Raw genomic sequence first — 25,588 nt, forward strand, 5'->3', positions numbered from 1 at the left:
GGGATACAGTAAACCTGCACTGGTGCATCGGAAACTACTACTGCTCTCCCAGGAGCCGCTCAAACAACAATCTCTTAGAAGATTCACTCTTCTTGTACTTAAGTCGTTATTGTGCCTTTTGTATTCAATTCCGATGCGATTTTTGTGTTCCATTGTCAATGCGAAATGCCAAGGTATACAGTAAACCAGCACTGGTGCATCGGAATCTAATACTGGTCTCCCAGGAGCCGCTCAAACCACAAACTCTTAGAAGTTTCACTCTTCCCATACTTAAGTCGGCATTGTGCTCTTGTTTTCAATTCCAACGCGATTTCTTTGTTTCATCGTCAATGTGAAGGTCCAAGGGATACAGTAAACCCTCACTGGTGCATCGAAATCTAATACTGGTCACGCAGGACCCTCTAAAACCACAAACTCTTAGAAGTTTCACTCCTCCTATACTTAAGTCGGCATTGTGCCTTTTGTATTCAATTCCGATGCGATTTCTGTGTTTCATCGTCAATGCGAAGGTCCAAGGGATACAGTAAACTTGCACTGGTGCATCGGAATCTATTACTGGTCTCCCAGGAGCCGCTCAAACCACAAACTCTTAGAAGATTCACTCTTCTTGTACTTAAGTCGGCATTGTGCCTTTTGTATTCAATTACGATGCGATTTCTGTGTTTCATGGTCAATGCGATGGTCCAAGGGATACAGTAAACCTGCACTGGTGCATCGGAATCTAATACTGGTCTCCCAGGAGCCGCTCAAACCACAAACTCTTAGAAGTTTCACTCTTCCTATACTTAATTCGGCATTGTGCTCTTGTTTTCAATTCCGACGCGATTTCTTTGTTTCATCGTCAATGTGAAGGTCCAAGGGATACAGTAAACCCTCACTGGTGCCTCGGAATCTAATACTGGTCACGCCGGACCCTCTAAAACCACAAACTCATAGAAGTTTCACTCCTCCAATACTTCAGTCGGCATTGAGCCTTTTGTGTTCAATTCCGATGCGATTTCTGTGTTACATCATCATTGGGAAGGTCCAAGGGATACAGTAAACCTGCACTGGTGCATCGGAATCTAATACTGGTCAAGCAGGAGCCGCTCAAACCACAAACTCTTAGAAGTTTCACTCTTGCTATACTTAACTCGGCATTGTGCCTTTTGTATTCAATTCCGATGCGATTTCTGTGTTTCGTCGTCAATGCGAAGGTCGAAGGGATACAGTAAACCTGCACTGGTGCATCGGAATCTAATACTGGTCTCCCAGGAGCCGCTCAAACCACAAACTCTTAGAATATTCACTCTTCTTGTACTTAAGTCGACATAGTGCCTTTTGTGCTCAATTCCGAAGCGATTTATGTGTTTCATCGTCAATGCGAAGGTCTAAGGGATACAGTAAACCTGCACTGGTGCATCGGAATCTAATACTGGTCTCCCAGGAGCCGCTCAAACCACAAACTCTTAGAAGTTTCACTCTTAATATACTTAATTTGGCATTGTGCATTTTGTATTCAATTCCGATGCGATTTCTATGTTTCATCGTCAATGCGAACGTCCAAGGGATACAGTAAACCTGCACTGGTGCATCGGAATCTAATACTGGTCACCCAGGAGCCGCTCAAACCACAAACTCTTAGAAGTTTCACTCTTCCTATACTTAAGTCGGCATAGTGCCTTTTGTATTCAATTACGATGCGATTTCTGTGTTTCATGGTCAATGCGAAGGTCCAAGGGATACAGTAAACCTGCACTGGTGCATCGGAAACTAATACTGGTCACCCAGGAGCCGCTCAATCCACAAACTCTTTGAAGTTTCACTCTTCCTATACTTAACTCGGCATTATGCCTTTTGTAACCTATTACAATGCGATTTCTGTGTTTCTTCGTCAATGTGGCGGTCCAAGTGATACAGTAAACCAGCACTGGTGCATCGGAAACTAATACTGGTCACCCAGGAGCCGCTCAAATCACAAACTCTTAGAATTTTCACTCTTCCTATACTTAAGTCAGCATTGTGCCTTTTGTATTCAATTCGGATACGATTTCTATGTTTAATCGTCAATGTGAAGGTCCAAGGGATACAGTAAACCGGCACTGGTGCATCGGAATCTAATACTGGTCACCCAGGAGCCGCTCAATCCACAAACTCTTTGAAGTTTCACTCTTCCTATACTTAAGTCGGCATTGTGACTTTGTATTCAATTCCGATGCGATTTCTATGTTTCATCGTCAATGTGAAGGTCCAAGGGATACAGTAAACCTGCACTGGTGCATCGGAAACTAATACTGGTCTCCCAGGAGCCGCTCAAACCACAAACTCTTAGAAGTTTCACTCTTCCTATCCTTAAGTCGGCATTGTGCCTTTTGTATTCTGTTCCAATGCGATTTCTATGTTTCATCGTCAATGTGACGGTCCAGGGGATACAGTAAACCTGCACTGGTGCATAGGAATCTAATACTGGTCTCCCAGGAGCCGCTCAAACCACAAACTCTTAGAAGATTCACTCTTCTTGTACTTAAGTCGGCATTGTGCCTTTTGTACTTTATTTCTGTGTTTCATCGTCAATGCGAAAGTCCAAGGGATGCAGTAAAACTGCACTGGTGCATCCGAATCTAAAACTGGTCTCCCAGGAGCCGCTCAAACCACAAACTCTTAGAAGATTCACTCTTCTTGTACTTAAGTCGGCATTGTGCCTTTTGTACTCAATTCCGATGCGATTTCTGTGTTTCATCGTCAATGCGAAGGTCCAAGGGATACAGTAAACCTGCACTGGTGCATCGGAATCTAATACTGGTTACCCAGGAGCCGATCAAACCACAAACTCTTGGAAGATTCACTCTTCTTGTACTTAAGTCGGCATTGTGCCTTTTGTACTCAATTCCGATGCGATTTCTGTGTTTCATCGTCAATGCGAAGGTCCAAGGGATACAGTAAAACTGCACTGGTGCATCGGAATCTAATTCTGGTCTCCCAGGAGCCGCTCAAACCACAAACTCTTAGAAGATTCACTCTTCTTGTACTTAAGTCGGCATTGTGCCTTTTGTACATAATTCCGATGCGATTTCTGTGTTTCATCGTCAATGCGAAGGTCCAAGGGATACAGTAAACCTGCACTGGTGCATCGGAATCTAATACTGGTCTCCCAGGAGCCGCTCAAACCACAAACTCTTAGAAGTTTCACTCTTCCTATTCTTAAGTGGCATTGTGCCTTTTGTATTCAATTCCGATGCGATTTCTGTGTTTCATGGTCAATGCGAAAGTCCAAGGGATACAGTAAACCTGCACTGGTGCATCGGAATCTAATACTGGTCTCCCAGGAGCCGCTCAAACCACAAACTCTTAGAAGTTTCACTCTTCCTAAACTTAAGTCGGCATTGTGCCTTTTGAATTCAATTCCGATGTGCTTTCTATGTTTCATCGTCAATGTGAAGGTCCAAGGGATACAGTAAACCTGCACTGGTGCATCGGAATCTAATACTGGTCACCCAGGAGCCGCTCAAACCACAAACACGTAGAAGTTTCACTCTTCCTATACTTATGTCGGAATTGTGCCTTTTGTATTCAATTCCGATGCAATTTCTGTGTTTCATGGTCAATGCGAAGATCCAAGGGATACAGTAAACCTGCACTGGAGCATCGCAATCTAATACTGGTCACCCAGGAGCCGCTAAACCACAAACTCTTACAAGTTTCTCTCTTCCTATACTTATGTCGGCATTGTGCCTTTTGTATTCAATTGCGATGCTATTTCTGTGTTCCATCGACAATGCGAAAGTCCAAGGTATACAGTAAACCAGCACTGGTGCATCGGAATCTAATACTGGTCACCCAGGAGCCGCTCAAACTACAAACTCTTAGAAGTTTCACTCTTCCTAAACTTAAGTCGGCATTGTGCCTTTTGAATTCAATTCCGATGTGCTTTCTATGTTTCATCGTCGCTGTGAAGGTCCAAGGGATACAGTAAACACTCACTGGTGCATCGGAATCTAATACTTGTCACGCAGGACCCTCTAAAACCACAATCTCTTAGAAGTTTCACTCCTCCTATACATATGTCGGCATTGTGCCATTTGTGTTCAATTCCGAAGCGATTTCTGTGTTCCATCGTCAATGGGAAGGTCCAGGGGATACAGTAAACCTGCACTGGTGCATCGGAATCTAATACTGGTCACCCAGGAGCCGCTCAGACCACAAACTCTTAGAAGTTTCACTCTTCCTATACTTAACTCGGCATTGTGCCTTTTGTATTCAATTCCGATGCGATTTCTGTCTTTCATCGTCAATGCGAAGGTCCAAGGGATACAGTAAACCTGCACTGGTGCATCGGAATCTAATACTGGTCCCCCAGGAGCCGCTCACACCATAAACTCTTAGAAGTTTCACTCTTCCTATACTTAAGTCGGCATTGTGTCTTTTGTATCCTATTCCGATGCGATTTCTGTGTTTCTTCTTCAATGCGAAGGTCCAACGGATACAGTAAACCTGCACTGGTGCATCGGAGTCTAATACTGGTCTCCCAGGAGCCGCTCAAACCACAAACTCTTAGAAGTTTCACTCTTCCTATACTTAAGTCGGCTTTGTGCCTTTTGTATTCAATTCCGATGCGATTTCTATGTTTTATCGTCAATGTGAAGGTCCAAGATACATAGAAAACCTGGACTGGTGCATCGGAATCTATTACTAGTCTCCCAGGAGCCGCTCAAACCACAAACTCTTAGAAGTTTCACTCTTCCTATACCTAAGTCGGCATTGTGATTTTGTATTCAATTCCTATGCGAGTTCTATATTTCATCGTCAATGTGAAGGTCCAAGGGATACAGTAAACCTGCACTGGTGCATCGGAAACTATTACTGCTCTCCCAGGAGCCGCTCAAACAACAAACTCTTAGAAGATTCACTCTTCTTGTACTTAAGTCGTTATTGTGCCTTTTGTATTCAATTCCGATGCGATTTCTGTGTTCCATTGTCAATGCGAAAGGCCAAGGTATACAGTAAACCAGCACTGGTGCATCGGAATCTAATACTGGTCTCCCAGGAGCCGCTCAAACCACAAACTCTTAGAAGTTTCACTCTTCCTATACTTAAGTCGGCATTGTGCTCTTGTTTTCAATTCCGACGCGATTTCTTTGTTTCATCGTCAGTGTGAAGGTCCAAGGGATACAGTAAACCCTCACTGGTGCATCGGAATCTAATAGTGGTCACGCCGGACCCTCTAAAACCACAAACTCTTAGAAGTTTCACTCCTCCTATACTTAAGTCGGCATTGTGCCTTTTGTATTCAATTCCGATGCGATTTCTGTGTTTCATCGTCAATGCGAAGGTCCAAGGGATACAATAAACCTGCACTGGTGCATCGGAATCTATTACTGGTCTCCCAGGAGCCGCTCAAACCACAAACTCTTAGAAGATTCACTCTTCTTGTACTTAAGTCGGCATTGTGCGTTTTGTACTCAATTCCGATGCGATTTCTGTGTTTCATCGTCAATGCGAAGGTCCAAGGGATACAGTAAACCTGCACTGGTGCATCGGAATGTAATACTGGTCTCCCAGGAGCCGCTCAAACCACAGACTCTTAGAAGATTCACTCTTAATATACTTAATTTGGCATTGTGCCTTTTGTATTCAATTCCGATGCGATTTCTATGTTTCATCGTCAATGCGAAGGTCCAAGGGATACAGTAAGCCTGCATTGGTGCATCGGAATGTAATAATGGTCACCCAGGAGCCGCTCAAACCACAAACTCTTAGAAGATTCACTCTTCTTGTACTTAAGTCGGCATTGTGCCTTTTGTACTCAATTCCGATGCGATTTCTGTGTTTCATCGTCAATGCAAAGGTCCAAGGGATACAGTAAACCTGCACTGGTGCATCGGAATGTAATACTGGTCTCCCAGGAGCCGCTCAGACCACAGACTCTTAGAAGATTCACTCTTAATATACTTAATTTGGCATTGTGCCTTTTGTATTCAATTCCGATGCGATTTCTATGTTTCATCGTCAATGTGAAGGTCCAAGGGATACAGTAAACCCTCACTGGTGCATCGGAATCTAATACTGGTCACGCAGGACCCTCTAAAACTACAAACTCTTAGAAGTTTTACTCTTCCTACACTTAAGTCGACATTGTGCATTTTGTATTCAATTCCGATGCGATTTCTATGTTTCATCGTCAATGCGAAGGTCCAAGGGATACAGTAAACCTGCATTGGTGCATCGGAATGTAATACTGGTCACCCAGGAGCCGCTCAAACCACAAATTCTTAGAAGTGTCACTCTTCCTATACTTAAGTCGGCATTGTGCCTTTTGTATTCAATTACGATGCAATTTCTGTGTTTCATGGTCAATGCGAAGATCCAAGGGATACAGTAAACCTGCACTGGTGCATCGGAGTCTAATACTGGTCTCCCAGGAGCCGCTCAAACCACAAACTCTTAGAAGTTTCACTCTTCCTATACTTAAGTCAGCATTGTGCTTTCTGTATTCAATTCAGATGCAATTTCTATGTGTCATCGTCAATGTGAAGGTCCAAGGGACACAGTAAAAATGCACTGGTGCATCGGAATCTAACACTGGTCACCCAGGAGCCGCTCAAACCACAAACTCTTAGAAGTTTCACTCTTCCTATACTTAAGTCGGCATTGTGCCTTTTGTATTCAATTACGATGCGATTTCTGTGTTTCATGGTCAATGCGATGGTCCAAGGGATACAGTAAACCTGCACTGGTGCATCGGAATCTAATACTGGTCTCCCAGGAGCCGCTCAAACCACAAACTCTTAGAAGATTCACTCTTCTTGTACTTAAGTCGGCATTGTGCCTTTTGTATTCAATTCCGATGCGATTTCTATGTTTCATCGTCAATGTGAAGCTCCAAGGGATACAGTAAACCTGCACTGGTGCATCGGAATTTAATACTGGTCACCCAGGAGCCACTCAAACCACAACTCTTAGAAGTTTCACTCTTCCTATACTTAAGTCGGCATTGTGCCTTTTGTATTCAATTACGATGCGATTTCTGTGTTTCATGGTCAATGCGATGGTCCAAGGGATACAGTAAACCTGCACTGGTGCATCGGAATCTAATACTGGTCTCCCAGGAGCCGCTCAAACCACAAACTCTTAGAAGATTCACTCTTCTGGTACTTAAGTCGGCATTGTGCCTTTTGTATTCAATTCCGATGTGATTTCTATCTTTCATCGTCAATGTGAAGGTCCAAGGGATACAGTAAACCTGCACTGGTGCATCGGAATGTAATACTGGTCTCCCAGGAGCCGCTCAAACCACAGACTCTTAGAAGTTTCACTCTTAATATACTTAATTTGGCATTGTGCCTTTTGTATTCAATTCCGATGCGATTTCTATGTTTCATCGTCAATGCGAAGGTCCAAGGGATACAGTAAGCCTGCATTGGTGCATCGGAATGTAATAATGGTCACCCAGGAGCCGCTCAAACCACAAACTCTTAGAAGTTTCACTCTTCCTATACTTAAGTCGGCATTGTGCCTTTTGTATTTAATTACGATGCGATTTCTGTGTTTCATGGTCAATGCGAAGATCCAAGGGATACAGTAAACCTGCACTGGTGCATCGGAGTCTAATACTGGTCTCGCAGGAGCCGCTCAAACCACAAACTCTTAGAAGTTTCACTCTTCCTATACTTAAGTCGGCATTGTGCTTTTTGTATTCAATTCAGATGCAATTTCTATGTGTCATCGTCAATGTGAAGATCCAAGGGACACAGTAAAAATGCACTGGTGCATCGGAATCTAATACTGGTCTCCCAGGAGCCGCTCAAACCACAAACTCTTAGAAGTTTCACTCTTCCTATACTTAAGTCGGCATTGTGCCTTTTGTATTCAATTCCGATACGATTTCTATGCTTCATCGTCAATGTTAAGGTCCAAGGGATACAGTAAACCTGCACTGGTGCATCGGAATCTAATACTGGTCACCCAGGAGCCGCTCAAACCACAAACTCTTAGAAGTTTCAATCTTCCTATACTTAAGTCGGCATTGTGCATTTGGTATTCAATCTCGATCCGATTTCTATGTTTCATCGTCAATGTGAAGGTCCGAGGGATACAGTAATCGTGCACTGGTGCATCGGAATCTAATACTGGTCTCCCAGGAGCCGCTCAAACCACAAACTCTTAGAAGATTCACTCTTCTTGTACTTATGTCGGCATTGTGCCTTTTGTATTCAATTCCGATGCGATTTCTATGTTTCATCGTCAATGTGAAGGTCCAAGGGATACAGTAAACCTGCACTGGTGCATCGGAATCTAATACTGGTCACCCAGGAGCCGGTAAACCACAAACTCTTAGAAGTTTCACTCTTCCTATACTTAAGTCGGCATTGTGCCTTTTGTATTCATTCCGATACGATTTCTATGTTTCATCGTCAATGTGAATGTCCAAGGGATACAGTAAACCTGCACTGGTGCATCGGAAACTATTACTGCCCTCCCAGGAGCCGCTCAAACAACAAACTCTTAGAAGATTCACTCTTCTTGTACTTAAGTCGTTATTGTGCCTTTTGTATTCAATTCCGATGCGATTTCTGTGTTCCATTGTCAATGCGAAAGTCCAAGGTATACAGTAAACCAACACTGGTGCATCGGAATCTAATACTGGTCTCCCAGGAGCCGCTCAAACCACAAACTCTTAGAAGTTTCACTCTTCCTATACTTAAGTCGGCATTGTGCTCTTGTTTTCAATTCCGACGCGATTTCTTTGTTTCATCGTCAATGTGAAGGTCCAAGGGATACAGTAAACCCTCACTGGTGCATCGGAATCTAATACTGGTCACGCAGGACCCTCTAAAACTACAAACTCTTAGAAGTTTCACTCTTCCTACACTTAAGTCGGCATTGTGCCTTTTGTATTCAATTCCGATGCGATTTCTATGTTTCATCGTCAATGCGAAGGTCCAAGGGATACAGTAAACCTGCACTGGTGCATCGGAATGTAATACTGGTCACCCAGGAGCCGCTCAAACCACAAATTCTTAGAAGTGTCACTCTTCCTATACTTAAGTCGGCATTGTGCCTTTTGTATTCAATTACGTGCGATTTCTGTGTTTCATGTTCAATGCGAAGATCCAAGGGATACAGTAAACCTGCACTGGTGCATCGGAATCTAATACTGGTCTCCCAGGAGCCGCTCAAACCACAAACTCTTAGAAGTTTCACTCTTCCTATACTTAAGTCAGCATTGTGCTTTTTGTATTCAATTCAGATGCAATTTCTATGTGTCATCGTCAATGTGAAGGTCCAAGGGACACAGTAAAAATGCACTGGTGCATCGGAATCTAATACTGGTCACCCAGGAGCCGCTCAAACCACATTCTCTTAGAAGTGTCACTCTTCCTATACTTAAGTCGGCATTGTGCCTTTTGTATTCAATTCCAATGCGATTTCTATGTTTCATTTTCAATGTGAAAGTTCAAGGGATACAGAAAACCTGCACTGGTGCATCGGTAACTAATACTGGTCACCCAGGAGCCGCTCAAACCACAAACTCTTAGAAGTTTCACTCTTGCTATACTTAAGTCGTCATTGTGCCTTTTGTATTCAATTACGATGCGATTTCTCTGTTTCATGGTCAATGCGAAGATCCAAGGGATACAGTAAACCTGCACTGGTGCATCGGAGTCTAATACTGGTCTCCCAGGAGCCGCTCAAACCACAAACTCTTAGAAGTTTCACTCTTCCTATACTTAAGTCGGCATTGTGCTTTTTGTATTCAATTCAGATGCAATTTCTATGTGTCAGCGTCAATGTGAAGGTCCAAGGGACACAGTAAAAATGCACTGGTGCATCGGAATCAAATACTGGTCTCCCAGGAGCCGCGCAAACCACAAACTCTTAGAAGTTTCACTCTTCCTATACTTAAGTCCGCATTGTGCTTTTTGTATTCAATTCAGATACGATTTCTATGTTTCATCGTCAATGTGAAGGTCCAAGGGATACAGTAAACCTGCACCGGTGCATCGGAATCTTATACTGGTCACCCAGGAGCCGCTCAAACCACAAACTCTTAGAAGTTTCACTCTTCCTATGCTTAAGTCGGCATTGTGCATTTGGTATTCAATTTCGATGCGATTTCTATGTTTCAACGTCAATGTGAAGGTCCAAGGGATACAGTAAACCTGCACTGTTGCATCGGAATCTAATACTGGTCTCCCAGGAGCCGCTCAAACCACAAACTCTTAGAAGATTCACTCTTCTTGTCCTTAAGTCGGCATTGTGCCTTTTGTATTCAATTCCGATGCGATTTCTATGTTTCATCGTCAATGTGAAGGTCCAAGGGATACAGTAAACCTGCACTGGTGCATCGGAATCTAATACTGGTCTCCCAGGAGCCGCTCAAAGCTAAAACTCTTAGAAGTTTCACTCTTCCTATACTTAATTCGGCATTGTGCTCTTGTTTTCAATTCCGACGCGATTTCTTTGTTTCATCGTCAATGTGAAGGTCCAACGGATACAGTAAACCTGCACTGGTGCATCGGAGTTTAATACTGGTCACCCAGGAGCCGCTCAAACCACAAACTCTTAGAATTTTCACTCTTCCTATACTTAAGTCGGCATTGTGTCTTTTGTATTCAATTCGGAACGATTTCTATGTTTAATCGTCAATGTGAAGGTCCAAGGGATACCTGCACTGGTGCATCGGAAACTAATACTGGTCACCCAGACCCCGCTCAATCCACAAACTCTTGGAAGTTTCACTCTTCCTATACTTAAGTCGGCATTGTGCTCTTGTTTTCAATTCCGACGCGATTTCTTTGTTTCATCGTCAATGTGAAGGTCCAAGGGATACAGTAAACCCTCACTGGTGCATCGGAATCTAATACTGGTCACTCAGGACCCTCTAAAACTACAAACTCTTAGAAGTTTCACTCTTCCTACACTTAAGTCGACATTGTGCCTTTGTATTCAATTCCGATGCGATTTCTATGTTTCATCGTCAATGCGAAGGTCCAAGGGATACAGTAAACCTGCACTGGTGCATCGGAATGTAATACTGGTCACCAAGGAGCCGCTCAAACCACAAATTCTTAGAAGTGTCACTCTTCCTATACTTAAGTCGGCATTGTGCCTTTTGTATTCAATTACGATGCAATTTCTGTGTTTCATGGTCAATGCGAAGATCCAAGGGATACAGTAAACCTGCACTGGTGCATCGGAGTCTAATACTGGTCTCCCAGGAGCCGCTCAAACCACAAACTCTTAGAAGTTTCACTCTTCCTAAACTTAAGTCAGCATTGTGCTTTTTGTATTCAATTCAGATGCAATTTCTATGTGTCATCGTCAATGTGAAGGTCCAAGGGACACAGTAAAAATGCACTGTTGCATCGGAATCTAATACTGGTCACCCAGGAGCCGCTCAAACCACAAACTCTTAGAAGTTTCACTCTTCCTATACTTAAGTCGGCATTGTGCCTTTTGTATTCAATTACGATGCGATTTCTGTGTTTCATGGTCAATGCGATGGTCCAAGGGTACAGTAAACCTGCACTGGTGCATCGGAATCTAATACTGGTCTCCCAGGAGCCGCTCAAACCACAAACTCTTAGAAGATTCACTCTTCTTGTACTTAAGTCGGCATTGTGCCTTTTGTATTCAATTCCGATGCGATTTCTATGTTTCATCGTCAATGTGAAGCTCCAAGGGATACAGTAAACCTGCACTGGTGCATCGGAATTTAATACTGGTCACCCAGGAGCCACTCAAACCACAACTCTTAGAAGTTTCACTCTTCCTATACTTAAGTCGGCATTGTGCCTTTTGTATTCAATTACGATGCGATTTCTGTGTTTCATGGTCAATGCGATGGTCCAAGGGATACAGTAAACCTGCACTGGTGCATCGGAATCTAATACTGGTCTCCCAGGAGCCGCTCAAACCACAAACTCTTAGAAGATTCACTCTTCTGGTACTTAAGTCGGCATTGTGCCTTTTGTATTCAATTCCGATGTGATTTCTATCTTTCATCGTCAATGTGAAGGTCCAAGGGATACAGTAAACCTGCACTGGTGCATCGGAATGTAATACTGGTCTCCCAGGAGCCGCTCAAACCACAGACTCTTAGAAGTTTCACTCTTAATATACTTAATTTGGCATTGTGCCTTTTGTATTCAATTCCGATGCGATTTCTATGTTTCATCGTCAATGCGAAGGTCCAAGGGATACAGTAAGCCTGCATTGGTGCATCGAAATGTAATAATGGTCACCCAGGAGCCGCTCAAACCACAAACTCTTAGAAGTTTCACTCTTCCTATACTTAAGTCGGCATTGTGCCTTTTGTATTTAATTACGATGCGATTTCTGTGTTTCATGGTCAATGCGAAGATCCAAGGGATACAGTAAACCTGCACTGGTGCATCGGAGTCTAATACTGGTCTCGCAGGAGCCGCTCAAACCACAAACTCTTAGAGGTTTCACTCTTCCTATACTTAAGTCGGCATTGTGCTTTTTGTATTCAATTCAGATGCAATTTCTATGTGTCATCGTCAATGTGAAGATCCAAGGGACACAGTAAAAATGCACTGGTGCATCGGAATCTAATACTGGTCTCCCAGGAGCCGCTCAAACCACAAACTCTTAGAAGTTTCACTCTTCCTATACTTAAGTCGGCATTGTGCCTTTTGTATTCAATTCCGATACGATTTCTATGCTTCATCGTCAATGTTAAGGTCCAAGGGATACAGTAAACCTGCACTGGTGCATCGGAATCTAATACTGGTCACCCAGGAGCCGCTCAAACCACAAACTCTTAGAAGTTTCAATCTTCCTATACTTAAGTCGGCATTGTGCATTTGGTATTCAATCTCGATCCGATTTCTATGTTTCATCGTCAATGTGAAGGTCCGAGGGATACAGTAATCGTGCACTGGTGCATCGGAATCTAATACTGGTCTCCCAGGAGCCGCTCAAACCACAAACTCTTAGAAGATTCACTCTTCTTGTACTTAAGTCGGCATTGTGCCTTTTGTATTCAATTCCGATGCGATTTCTATGTTTCATCGTCAATGTGAAGGTCCAAGGGATACAGTAAACCTGCACTGGTGCATCGGAATCTAATACTGGTCACCCAGGAGCCGGTAAACCACAAACTCTTAGAAGTTTCACTCTTCCTATACTTAAGTCGGCATTGTGCCTTTTGTATTCATTCCGATACGATTTCTATGTTTCATCGTCAATGTGAAGGTCCAAGGGATACAGTAAACCTGCACTGGTGCATCGGAAACTATTACTGCCCTCCCAGGAGCCGCTCAAACAACAAACTCTTAGAAGATTCACTCTTCTTGTACTTAAGTCGTTATTGTGCCTTTTGTATTCAATTCCGATGCGATTTCTGTGTTCCATTGTCAATGCGAAAGTCCAAGGTATACAGTAAACCAACACTGGTGCATCGGAATCTAATACTGGTCTCCCAGGAGCCGCTCAAACCACAAACTCTTAGAAGTTTCACTCTTCCTATACTTAAGTCGGCATTGTGCTCTTGTTTTCAATTCCGACGCGATTTCTTTGTTTCATCGTCAATGTGAAGGTCCAAGGGATACAGTAAACCCTCACTGGTGCATCGGAATCTAATACTGGTCACGCAGGACCCTCTAAAACTACAAACTCTTAGAAGTTTCACTCTTCCTACACTTAAGTCGGCATTGTGCCTTCTGTATTCAATTCCGATGCGATTTCTATGTTTCATCGTCAATGCGAAGGTCCAAGGGATACAGTAAACCTGCACTGGTGCATCGGAATGTAATACTGGTCACCCAGGAGCCGCTCAAACCACAAATTCTTAGAAGTGTCACTCTTCCTATACTTAAGTCGGCATTGTGCCTTTTGTATTCAATTACGATGCGATTTCTGTGTTTCATGTTCAATGCGAAGATCCAAGGGATACAGTAAACCTGCACTGGTGCATCGGAGTCTAATACTGGTCTCCCAGGAGCCGCTCAAACCACAAACTCTTAGAAGTTTCACTCTTCCTATACTTAAGTCAGCATTGTGCTTTTTGTATTCAATTCAGATGCAATTTCTATGTGTCATCGTCAATGTGAAGGTCCAAGGGACACAGTAAAAATGCACTGGTGCATCGGAATCTAATACTGGTCACCCAGGAGCCGCTCAAACCACATTCTCTTAGAAGTGTCACTCTTCCTATACTTAAGTCGGCATTGTGCCTTTTGTATTCAATTCCAATGCGATTTCTATGTTTCATTTTCAATGTGAAAGTTCAAGGGATACAGAAAACCTGCACTGGTGCATCGGTAACTAATACTGGTCACCCAGGAGCCGCTCAAACCACAAACTCTTAGAAGTTTCACTCTTGCTATACTTAAGTCGTCATTGTGCCTTTTGTATTCAATTACGATGCGATTTCTCTGTTTCATGGTCAATGCGAAGATCCAAGGGATACAGTAAACCTGCACTGGTGCATCGGAGTCTAATACTGGTCTCCCAGGAGCCGCTCAAACCACAAACTCTTAGAAGTTTACTCTTCCTATACTTAAGTCGGCATTGTGCTTTTTGTATTCAATTCAGATGCAATTTCTATGTGTCAGCGTCAATGTGAAGGTCCAAGGGACACAGTAAAAATGCACTGGTGCATCGGAATCAAATACTGGTCTCCCAGGAGCCGCTCAAACCACAAACTCTTAGAAGTTTCACTCTTCCTATGCTTAAGTCGGCATTGTGCATTTGGTATTCAATTTCGATGCGATTTCTATGTTTCAACGTCAATGTGAAGGTCCAAGGGATACAGTAATCCTGCACTGTTGCATCGGAATCTAATACTGGTCTCCCAGGAGCCGCTCAAACCACAAACTCTTAGAAGATTCACTCTTCTTGTCCTTAAGTCGGCATTGTGCCTTTTGTATTCAATTCCGATGCGATTTCTATGTTTCATCGTCAATGTGAAGGTCCAAGGGATACAGTAAACCTGCACTGGTGCATCGGAATCTAATACTGGTCACTCAGGACCCTCTAAAACTACAAACTCTTAGAAGTTTCACTCTTCCTACACTTAAGTCGACATTGTGCCTTTGTATTCAATTCCGATGCGATTTCTATGTTTCATCGTCAATGCGAAGGTCCAAGGGATACAGTAAACCTGCACTGGTGCATCGGAATGTAATACTGGTCACCAAGGAGCCGCTCAAACCACAAATTCTTAGAAGTGTCACTCTTCCTATACTTAAGTCGGCATTGTGCCTTTTGTATTCAATTACGATGCAATTTCTGTGTTTCATGGTCAATGCGAAGATCCAAGGGATACAGTAAACCTGCACTGGTGCATCGGAGTCTAATACTGGTCTCCCAGGAGCCGCTCAAACCACAAACTCTTAGAAGTTTCACTCTTCCTAAACTTAAGTCAGCATTGTGCTTTTTGTATTCAATTCAGATGCAATTTCTATGTGTCATCGTCAATGTGAAGGTCCAAGGGACACAGTAAAAATGCACTGGTGCATCGGAATCTAATACTGGTCACCCAGGAGCCGCTCAAACCACAAACTCTTAGAAGTTTCACTCTTCCTATACTTAAGTCGGCATTGTGCCTTTTGTATTCAATTACGATGCGATTTCTGTGTTTCATGGTCAATGCGATGGTCCAAGGGTACAGTAAACCTGCACTGGTGCATCGGAATCTAATACTGGTCTCCCAGGAGCCGCTCAAACCACAAACTCTTAGAAGATTCACTCTTCTTGTACTTAAGTCGGCATTGTGCCTTTTGTATTCAATTCCGATGCGATTTCTATGTTTCATCGTCAATGTGAAGCTCCAAGGGATACAGTAAACCTGCACTGGTGCATCGGAATTTAATACTGGTCACCCAGGAGCCACTCAAACCACAACTCTTAGAAGTTTCACTCTTCCTATACTTAAGTCGGCATTGTGCCTTTTGTATTCAATTACGATGCGATTTCTGTGTTTCATGGTCAATGCGATGGTCCAAGGGATACAGTAAACCTGCACTGGTGCATCGGAATCTAATACTGGTCTCCCAGGAGCCGCTCAAACCACAAACTCTTAGAAGATTCACTCTTCTGGTACTTAAGTCGGCATTGTGCCTTTTGTATTCAATTCCGATGTGATTTCTATCTTTCATCGTCAATGTGAAGGTCCAAGGGATACAGTAAACCTGCACTGGTGCATCGGAATGTAATACTGGTCTCCCAGGAGCCGCTCAAACCACAGACTCTTAGAAGTTTCACTCTTAATATACTTAATTTGGCATTGTGCCTTTTGTATTCAATTCCGATGCGATTTCTATGTTTCATCGTCAATGCGAAGGTCCAAGGGATACAGTAAGCCTGCATTGGTGCATCGGAATGTAATAATGGTCACCCAGGAGCCGCTCAAACCACAAACTCTTAGAAGTTTCACTCTTCCTATACTTAAGTCGGCATTGTGCCTTTTGTATTTAATTACGATGCGATTTCTGTGTTTCATGGTCAATGCGAAGATCCAAGGGATACAGTAAACCTGCACTGGTGCATCGGAGTCTAATACTGGTCTCGCAGGAGCCGCTCAAACCACAAACTCTTAGAAGTTTCACTCTTCCTATACTTAAGTCGGCATTGTGCTTTTTGTATTCAATTCAGATGCAATTTCTATGTGTCATCGTCAATGTGAAGATCCAAGGGACACAGTAAAAATGCACTGGTGCATCGGAATCTAATACTGGTCTCCCAGGAGCCGCTCAAACCACAAACTCTTAGAAGTTTCACTCTTCCTATACTTAAGTCGGCATTGTGCCTTTTGTATTCAATTCCGATACGATTTCTATGCTTCATCGTCAATGTTAAGGTCCAAGGGATACAGTAAACCTGCACTGGTGCATCGGAATCTAATACTGGTCACCCAGGAGCCGCTCAAACCACAAACTCTTAGAAGTTTCAATCTTCCTATACTTAAGTCGGCATTGTGCATTTGGTATTCAATCTCGATCCGATTTCTATGTTTCATCGTCAATGTGAAGGTCCGAGGGATACAGTAATCGTGCACTGGTGCATCGGAATCTAATACTGGTCTCCCAGGAGCCGCTCAAACCACAAACTCTTAGAAGATTCACTCTTCTTGTACTTAAGTCGGCATTGTGCCTTTTGTATTCAATTCCGATGCGATTTCTATGTTTCATCGTCAATGTGAAGGTCCAAGGGATACAGTAAACCTGCACTGGTGCATCGGAATCTAATACTGGTCACCCAGGAGCCGGTAAACCACAAACTCTTAGAAGTTTCACTCTTCCTATACTTAAGTCGGCATTGTGCCTTTTGTATTCATTCCGATACGATTTCTATGTTTCATCGTCAATGTGAAGGTCCAAGGGATACAGTAAACCTGCACTGGTGCATCGGAAACTATTACTGCCCTCCCAGGAGCCGCTCAAACAACAAACTCTTAGAAGATTCACTCTTCTTGTACTTAAGTCGTTATTGTGCCTTTTGTATTCAATTCCGATGCGATTTCTGTGTTCCATTGTCAATGCGAAAGTCCAAGGTATACAGTAAACCAACACTGGTGCATCGGAATCTAATACTGGTCTCCCAGGAGCCGCTCAAACCACAAACTCTTAGAAGTTTCACTCTTCCTATACTTAAGTCGGCATTGTGCTCTTGTTTTCAATTCCGACGCGATTTCTTTGTTTCATCGTCAATGTGAAGGTCCAAGGGATACAGTAAACCCTCACTGGTGCATCGGAATCTAATACTGGTCACGCAGGACCCTCTAAAACTACAAACTCTTAGAAGTTTCACTCTTCCTACACTTAAGTCGGCATTGTGCCTTTTGTATTCAATTCCGATGCGATTTCTATGTTTCATCGTCAATGCGAAGGTCCAAGGGATACAGTAAACCTGCACTGGTGCATCGGAATGTAATACTGGTCACCCAGGAGCCGCTCAAACCACAAATTCTTAGAAGTGTCACTCTTCCTATACTTAAGTCGGCATTGTGCCTTTTGTATTCAATTACGATGCGATTTCTGTGTTTCATGTTCAATGCGAAGATCCAAGGGATACAGTAAACCTGCACTGGTGCATCGGAGTCTAATACTGGTCTCCCAGGAGCCGCTCAAACCACAAACTCTTAGAAGTTTCACTCTTCCTATACTTAAGTCAGCATTGTGCTTTTTGTATTCAATTCAGATGCAATTTCTATGTGTCATCGTCAATGTGAAGGTCCAAGGGACACAGTAAAAATGCACTGGTGCATCGGAATCTAATACTGGTCACCCAGGAGCCGCTCAAACCACATTCTCTTAGAAGTGTCACTCTTCCTATACTTAAGTCGGCATTGTGCCTTTTGTATTCAATTCCAATGCGATTTCTATGTTTCATTTTCAATGTGAAAGTTCAAGGGATACAGAAAACCTGCACTGGTGCATCGGTAACTAATACTGGTCACCCAGGAGCCGCTCAAACCACAAACTCTTAGAAGTTTCACTCTTGCTATACTTAAGTCGTCATTGTGCCTTTTGTATTCAATTACGATGCGATTTCTCTGTTTCATGGTCAATGCGAAGATCCAAGGGATACAGTAAACCTGCACTGGTGCATCGGAGTCTAATACTGGTCTCCCAGGAGCCGCTCAAACCACAAACTCTTAGAAGTTTCACTCTTCCTATACTTAAGTCGGCATTGTGCTTTTTGTATTCAATTCAGATGCAATTTCTATGTGTCAGCGTCAATGTGAAGGTCCAAGGGACACAGTAAAAATGCACTGGTGCATCGGAATCAAATACTGGTCTCCCAGGAGCCGCGCAAACCACAAACTCTTAGAAGTTTCACTCTTCCTATACTTAAGTCCGCATTGTGCTTTTTGTATTCAATTCAGATACGATTTCTATGTTTCATCGTCAATGTGAAGGTCCAAGGGATACAGTAAACCTGCACCGGTGCATCGGAATCTTATACTGGTCACCCAGGAGCCGCTCAAACCACAAACTCTTAGAAGTTTCACTCTTCCTATGCTTAAGTCGGCATTGTGCATTTGGTATTCAATTTCGATGCGATTTCTATGTTTCAACGTCAATGTGAAGGTCCAAGGGATACAGTAATCCTGCACTGTTGCATCGGAATCTAATACTGGTCTCCCAGGAGCCGCTCAAACCACAAACTCTTAGAAGATTCACTCTTCTTGTCCTTAAGTCGGCATTGTGCCTTTTGTATTCAATTCCGATGCGATTTCTATGTTTCATCGTCAATGTGAAGGTCCAAGGGATACAGTAAACCTGCACTGGTGCATCGGAATCTAATACTGGTCTCCCAGGAGCCGCTCAAAGCTAAAACTCTTAGAAGTTTCACTCTTCCTATACTTAATTCGGCATTGTGCTCTTGTTTTCAATTCCGACGCGATTTCTTTGTTTCATCGTCAATGTGAAGGTCCAACGGATACAGTAAACCTGCACTGGTGCATCGGAGTTTAATACTGGTCACCCAGGAGCCGCTCAAACCACAAACACTTAGAATTTTCACTCTTCCTATACTTAAGTCGGCATTGTGCCTTTTGTATTCAATTCGGAACGATTTCTATGTTTAATCGTCAATGTGAAGGTCCAAGGGATACCTGCACTGGTGCATCGGAAACTAATACTGGTCACCCAGACCCCGCTCAATCCACAAACTCTTGGAAGTTTCACTCTTCCTATACTTAAGTCGGCATTGTGCTCTTGTTTTCAATTCCGACGCGATTTCTTTGTTTCATCGTCAATGTGAAGGTCCAAGGGATACAGTAAACCCTCACTGGTGCATCGGAATCTAATACTGGTCACTCAGGACCCTCTAAAACTACAAACTCTTAGAAGTTTCACTCTTCCTACACTTAAGTCGACATTGTGCCTTTGTATTCAATTCCGATGCGATTTCTATGTTTCATCGTCAATGCGAAGGTCCAAGGGATACAGTAAACCTGCACTGGTGCATCGGAATGTAATACTGGTCACCAAGGAGCCGCTCAAACCACAAATTCTTAGAAGTGTCACTCTTCCTATACTTAAGTCGGCATTGTGCCTTTTGTATTCAATTACGATGCAATTTCTGTGTTTCATGGTCAATGCGAAGATCCAAGGGATACAGTAAACCTGCACTGGTGCATCGGAGTCTAATACTGGTCTCCCAGGAGCCGCTCAAACCACAAACTCTTAGAAGTTTCACTCTTCCTAAACTTAAGTCAGCATTGTGCTTTTTGTATTCAATTCAGATGCAATTTCTATGTGTCATCGTCAATGTGAAGGTCCAAGGGACACAGTAAAAATGCACTGGTGCATCGGAATCTAATACTGGTCACCCAGGAGCCGCTCAAACCACAAACTCTTAGAAGTTTCACTCTTCCTATACTTAAGTCGGCATTGTGCCTTTTGTATTCAATTACGATGCGATTTCTGTGTTTCATGGTCAATGCGATGGTCCAAGGGTACAGTAAACCTGCACTGGTGCATCGGAATCTAATACTGGTCTCCCAGGAGCCGCTCAAACCACAAACTCTTAGAAGATTCACTCTTCTTGTACTTAAGTCGGCATTGTGCCTTTTGTATTCAATTCCGACGCGATTTCTATGTTTCATCGTCAATGTGAAGGTCCAAGGGATACAGTAAACCTGCACTGGTGCATCGGAATCTAATACTGGTCACCCAGGGGCCACTCAAACCACAAACTCTTAGAAGTTTCACTCTTCCTATACTTAAGTCGGCATTGTGCCTTTTGCATTCAATTACGATGCGATTTCTGTGTTTCATGGTCAATGCGATGGTCCAAGGGATACAGTAAACCTGCACTGGTGCATCGGAATCTAATACTGGTCTCCCAGGAGCCGCTCAAACCACAAACTCTTAGAAGATTCACTCTTCTGGTACTTAAGTCGGCATTGTGCCTTTTGTATTCAATTCCGATGCGATTTCTATCTTTCATCGTCAATGTGAAGGTCCAAGGGATACAGTAAACCTGCACTGGTGCATCGGAATGTAATACTGGTCTCCCAGGAGCCGCTCAAACCACAGACTCTTAGAAGTTTCACTCTTAATATACTTAATTTGGCATTGTGCCTTTTGTATTCAATTCCGATGCGATTTCTATGTTTCATCGTCAATGCGAAGGTCCAAGGGATACAGTAAGCCTGCATTGGTGCATCGGAATGTAATAATGGTCACCCAGGAGCCGCTCAAACCACAAACTCTTAGAAGTTTCACTCTTCCTATACTTAAGTCGGCATTGTGCCTTTTGTATTTAATTACGATGCGATTTCTGTGTTTCATGGTCAATGCGAAGATCCAAGGGATACAGTAAACCTGCACTGGTGCATCGGAGTCTAATACTGGTCTCGCAGGAGGCGCTCAAACCACAAACTCTTAGAAGTTTCACTCTTCCTATACTTAAGTCGGCATTGTGCTTTTTGTATTCAATTCAGATGCAATTTCTATGTGTCATCGTCAATGTGAAGGTCCAAGGGACACAGTAAAAATGCACTGGTGCATCGGAATCTAATACTGGTCTCCCAGGAGCCGCTCAAACCACAAACTCTTAGAAGTTTCACTCTTCCTATACTTAAGTCGGCATTGTGCCTTTTGTATTCAATTCCGATACGATTTCTATGCTTCATCGTCAATGTTAAGGTCCAAGGGATACAGTAAACCTGCACTGGTGCATCGGAATCTAATACTGGTCACCCAGGAGCCGCTCAAACCACAAACTCTTAGAAGTTTCAATCTTCCTATACTTAAGTCGGCATTGTGCATTTGGTATTCAATCTCGATCCGATTTCTATGTTTCATCGTCAATGTGAAGGTCCGAGGGATACAGTAATCGTGCACTGGTGCATCGGAATCTAATACTGGTCTCGCAGGAGCCGCTCAAACTACAAACTCTTAGAAGATTCACTCTTCTTGTACTAAAGTCGGCATTGTGCCTTTTGTATTCAATTCCGATGCGATTTCTATGTTTCATCGTCAATGTGAAGGTCCAAGGGATACAGTAAACCTGCACTGGTGCATCGGAATCTAATACTGGTCACCCAGGAGCCGTCAAACCACAAACTCTTAGAAGTTTCACTCTTCCTATACTTAAGTCGGCATTGTGCCTTTTGTATTCAATTACGATGCGATTTCTGTGTTTCATGGTCAATGCGATGGTCCAAGGGATACAGTAAACCTGCACTGGTGCATCGGAATCTAATACTGGTCTCCCAGGAGCCGCTCAAACCACAATCTCTTAGAAGTTTCACTCTTCCTATACTTAAGTCGGCATTGTGCCTTTTGTATTCATTCCGATACGATTTCTATGTTTCATCGTCAATGTGAAGGTCCAAGGGATACAGTAAACCTGCACTGGTGCATCGGAAACTATTACTGCCCTCCCAGGAGCCGCTCAAACAACAAACTCTTAGAAGATTCACTCTTCTTGTACTTAAGTCGTTATTGTGCCTTTTGTATTCAATTCCGATGCGATTTCTGTGTTCCATTGTCAATGCGAAAGTCCAAGGTATGCAGTAAACCAACACTGGTGCATCGGAATCTAATACTGGTCTCCCAGGAGCCGCTCAAACCACAAACTCTTAGAAGATTCACTCTTCTTGTCCTTAAGTCGGCATTGTGCCTTTTGTATTCAATTCCGATGCGATTTCTATGTTTCATCGTCAATGTGAAGGTCCAAGGGATACAGTAAACCTGCACTGGTGCATCGGAATCTAATACTGGTCTCCCAGGAGCCGCTCAAAGCTAAAACTCTTAGAAGTTTCACTCTTCCTATACTTAATTCGGCATTGTGCTCTTGTTTTCAATTCCGACGCGATTTCTTTGTTTCATCGTCAATGTGAAGGTCCAACGGATACAGTAAACCTGCACTGGTGCATCGGAGTTTAATACTGGTCACCCAGGAGCCGCTCAAACCACAAACACTTAGAATTTTCACTCTTCCTATACTTAAGTCGGCATTGTGCCTTTTGTATTCAATTCGGAACGATTTCTATGTTTAATCGTCAATGTGAAGGTCCAAGGGATACCTGCACTGGTGCATCGGAAACTAATACTGGTCACCCAGACCCCGCTCAATCCACAAACTCTTGGAAGTTTCACTCTTCCTATACTTAAGTCGGCATTGTGCTCTTGTTTTCAATTCCGACGCGATTTCTTTGTTTCATCGTCAATGTGAAGGTCCAAGGGATACAGTAAACCCTCACTGGTGCATCGGAATCTAATACTGGTCACTCAGGACCCTCTAAAACTACAAACTCTTAGAAGTTTCACTCTTCCTACACTTAAGTCGACATTGTGCCTTTGTATTCAATTCCGATGCGATTTCTATGTTTCATCGTCAATGCGAAGGTCCAAGGGATACAGTAAACCTGCACTGGTGCATCGGAATGTAATACTGGTCACCAAGGAGCCGCTCAAACCACAAATTCTTAGAAGTGTCACTCTTCCTATACTTAAGTCGGCATTGTGCCTTTTGTATTCAATTACGATGCAATTTCTGTGTTTCATGGTCAATGCGAAGATCCAAGGGATACAGTAAACCTGCACTGGTGCATCGGAGTCTAATACTGGTCTCCCAGGAGCCGCTCAAACCACAAACTCTTAGAAGTTTCACTCTTCCTAAACTTAAGTCAGCATTGTGCTTTTTGTATTCAATTCAGATGCAATTTCTATGTGTCATCGTCAATGTGAAGGTCCAAGGGACACAGTAAAAATGCACTGGTGCATCGGAATCTAATACTGGTCACCCAGGAGCCGCTCAAACCACAAACTCTTAGAAGTTTCACTCTTCCTATACTTAAGTCGGCATTGTGCCTTTTGTATTCAATTACGATGCGATTTCTGTGTTTCATGGTCAATGCGATGGTCCAAGGGTACAGTAAACCTGCACTGGTGCATCGGAATCTAATACTGGTCTCCCAGGAGCCGCTCAAACCACAAACTCTTAGAAGATTCACTCTTCTTGTACTTAAGTCGGCATTGTGCCTTTTGTATTCAATTCCGACGCGATTTCTATGTTTCATCGTCAATGTGAAGGTCCAAGGGATACAGTAAACCTGCACTGGTGCATCGGAATCTAATACTGGTCACCCAGGGGCCACTCAAACCACAAACTCTTAGAAGTTTCACTCTTCCTATACTTAAGTCGGCATTGTGCCTTTTGCATTCAATTACGATGCGATTTCTGTGTTTCATGGTCAATGCGATGGTCCAAGGGATACAGTAAACCTGCACTGGTGCATCGGAATCTAATACTGGTCTCCCAGGAGCCGCTCAAACCACAAACTCTTAGAAGATTCACTCTTCTGGTACTTAAGTCGGCATTGTGCCTTTTGTATTCAATTCCGATGCGATTTCTATCTTTCATCGTCAATGTGAAGGTCCAAGGGATACAGTAAACCTGCACTGGTGCATCGGAATGTAATACTGGTCTCCCAGGAGCCGCTCAAACCACAGACTCTTAGAAGTTTCACTCTTAATATACTTAATTTGGCATTGTGCCTTTTGTATTCAATTCCGATGCGATTTCTATGTTTCATCGTCAATGCGAAGGTCCAAGGGATACAGTAAGCCTGCATTGGTGCATCGGAATGTAATAATGGTCACCCAGGAGCCGCTCAAACCACAAACTCTTAGAAGTTTCACTCTTCCTATACTTAAGTCGGCATTGTGCCTTTTGTATTTAATTACGATGCGATTTCTGTGTTTCATGGTCAATGCGAAGATCCAAGGGATACAGTAAACCTGCACTGGTGCATCGGAGTCTAATACTGGTCTCGCAGGAGGCGCTCAAACCACAAACTCTTAGAAGTTTCACTCTTCCTATACTTAAGTCGGCATTGTGCTTTTTGTATTCAATTCAGATGCAATTTCTATGTGTCATCGTCAATGTGAAGGTCCAAGGGACACAGTAAAAATGCACTGGTGCATCGGAATCTAATACTGGTCTCCCAGGAGCCGCTCAAACCACAAACTCTTAGAAGTTTCACTCTTCCTATACTTAAGTCGGCATTGTGCCTTTTGTATTCAATTCCGATACGATTTCTATGCTTCATCGTCAATGTTAAGGTCCAAGGGATACAGTAAACCTGCACTGGTGCATCGGAATCTAATACTGGTCACCCAGGAGCCGCTCAAACCACAAACTCTTAGAAGTTTCAATCTTCCTATACTTAAGTCGGCATTGTGCATTTGGTATTCAATCTCGATCCGATTTCTATGTTTCATCGTCAATGTGAAGGTCCGAGGGATACAGTAATCGTGCACTGGTGCATCGGAATCTAATACTGGTCTCGCAGGAGCCGCTCAAACTACAAACTCTTAGAAGATTCACTCTTCTTGTACTAAAGTCGGCATTGTGCCTTTTGTATTCAATTCCGATGCGATTTCTATGTTTCATCGTCAATGTGAAGGTCCAAGGGATACAGTAAACCTGCACTGGTGCATCGGAATCTAATACTGGTCACCCAGGAGCCGTCAAACCACAAACTCTTAGAAGTTTCACTCTTCCTATACTTAAGTCGGCATTGTGCCTTTTGTATTCAATTACGATGCGATTTCTGTGTTTCATGGTCAATGCGATGGTCCAAGGGATACAGTAAACCTGCACTGGTGCATCGGAA

This window comes from Schistocerca nitens, chromosome 3 (genome assembly GCF_023898315.1).
Source record: "Schistocerca nitens isolate TAMUIC-IGC-003100 chromosome 3, iqSchNite1.1, whole genome shotgun sequence".
Classification (NCBI taxonomy): domain Eukaryota; kingdom Metazoa; phylum Arthropoda; class Insecta; order Orthoptera; family Acrididae; genus Schistocerca; species Schistocerca nitens.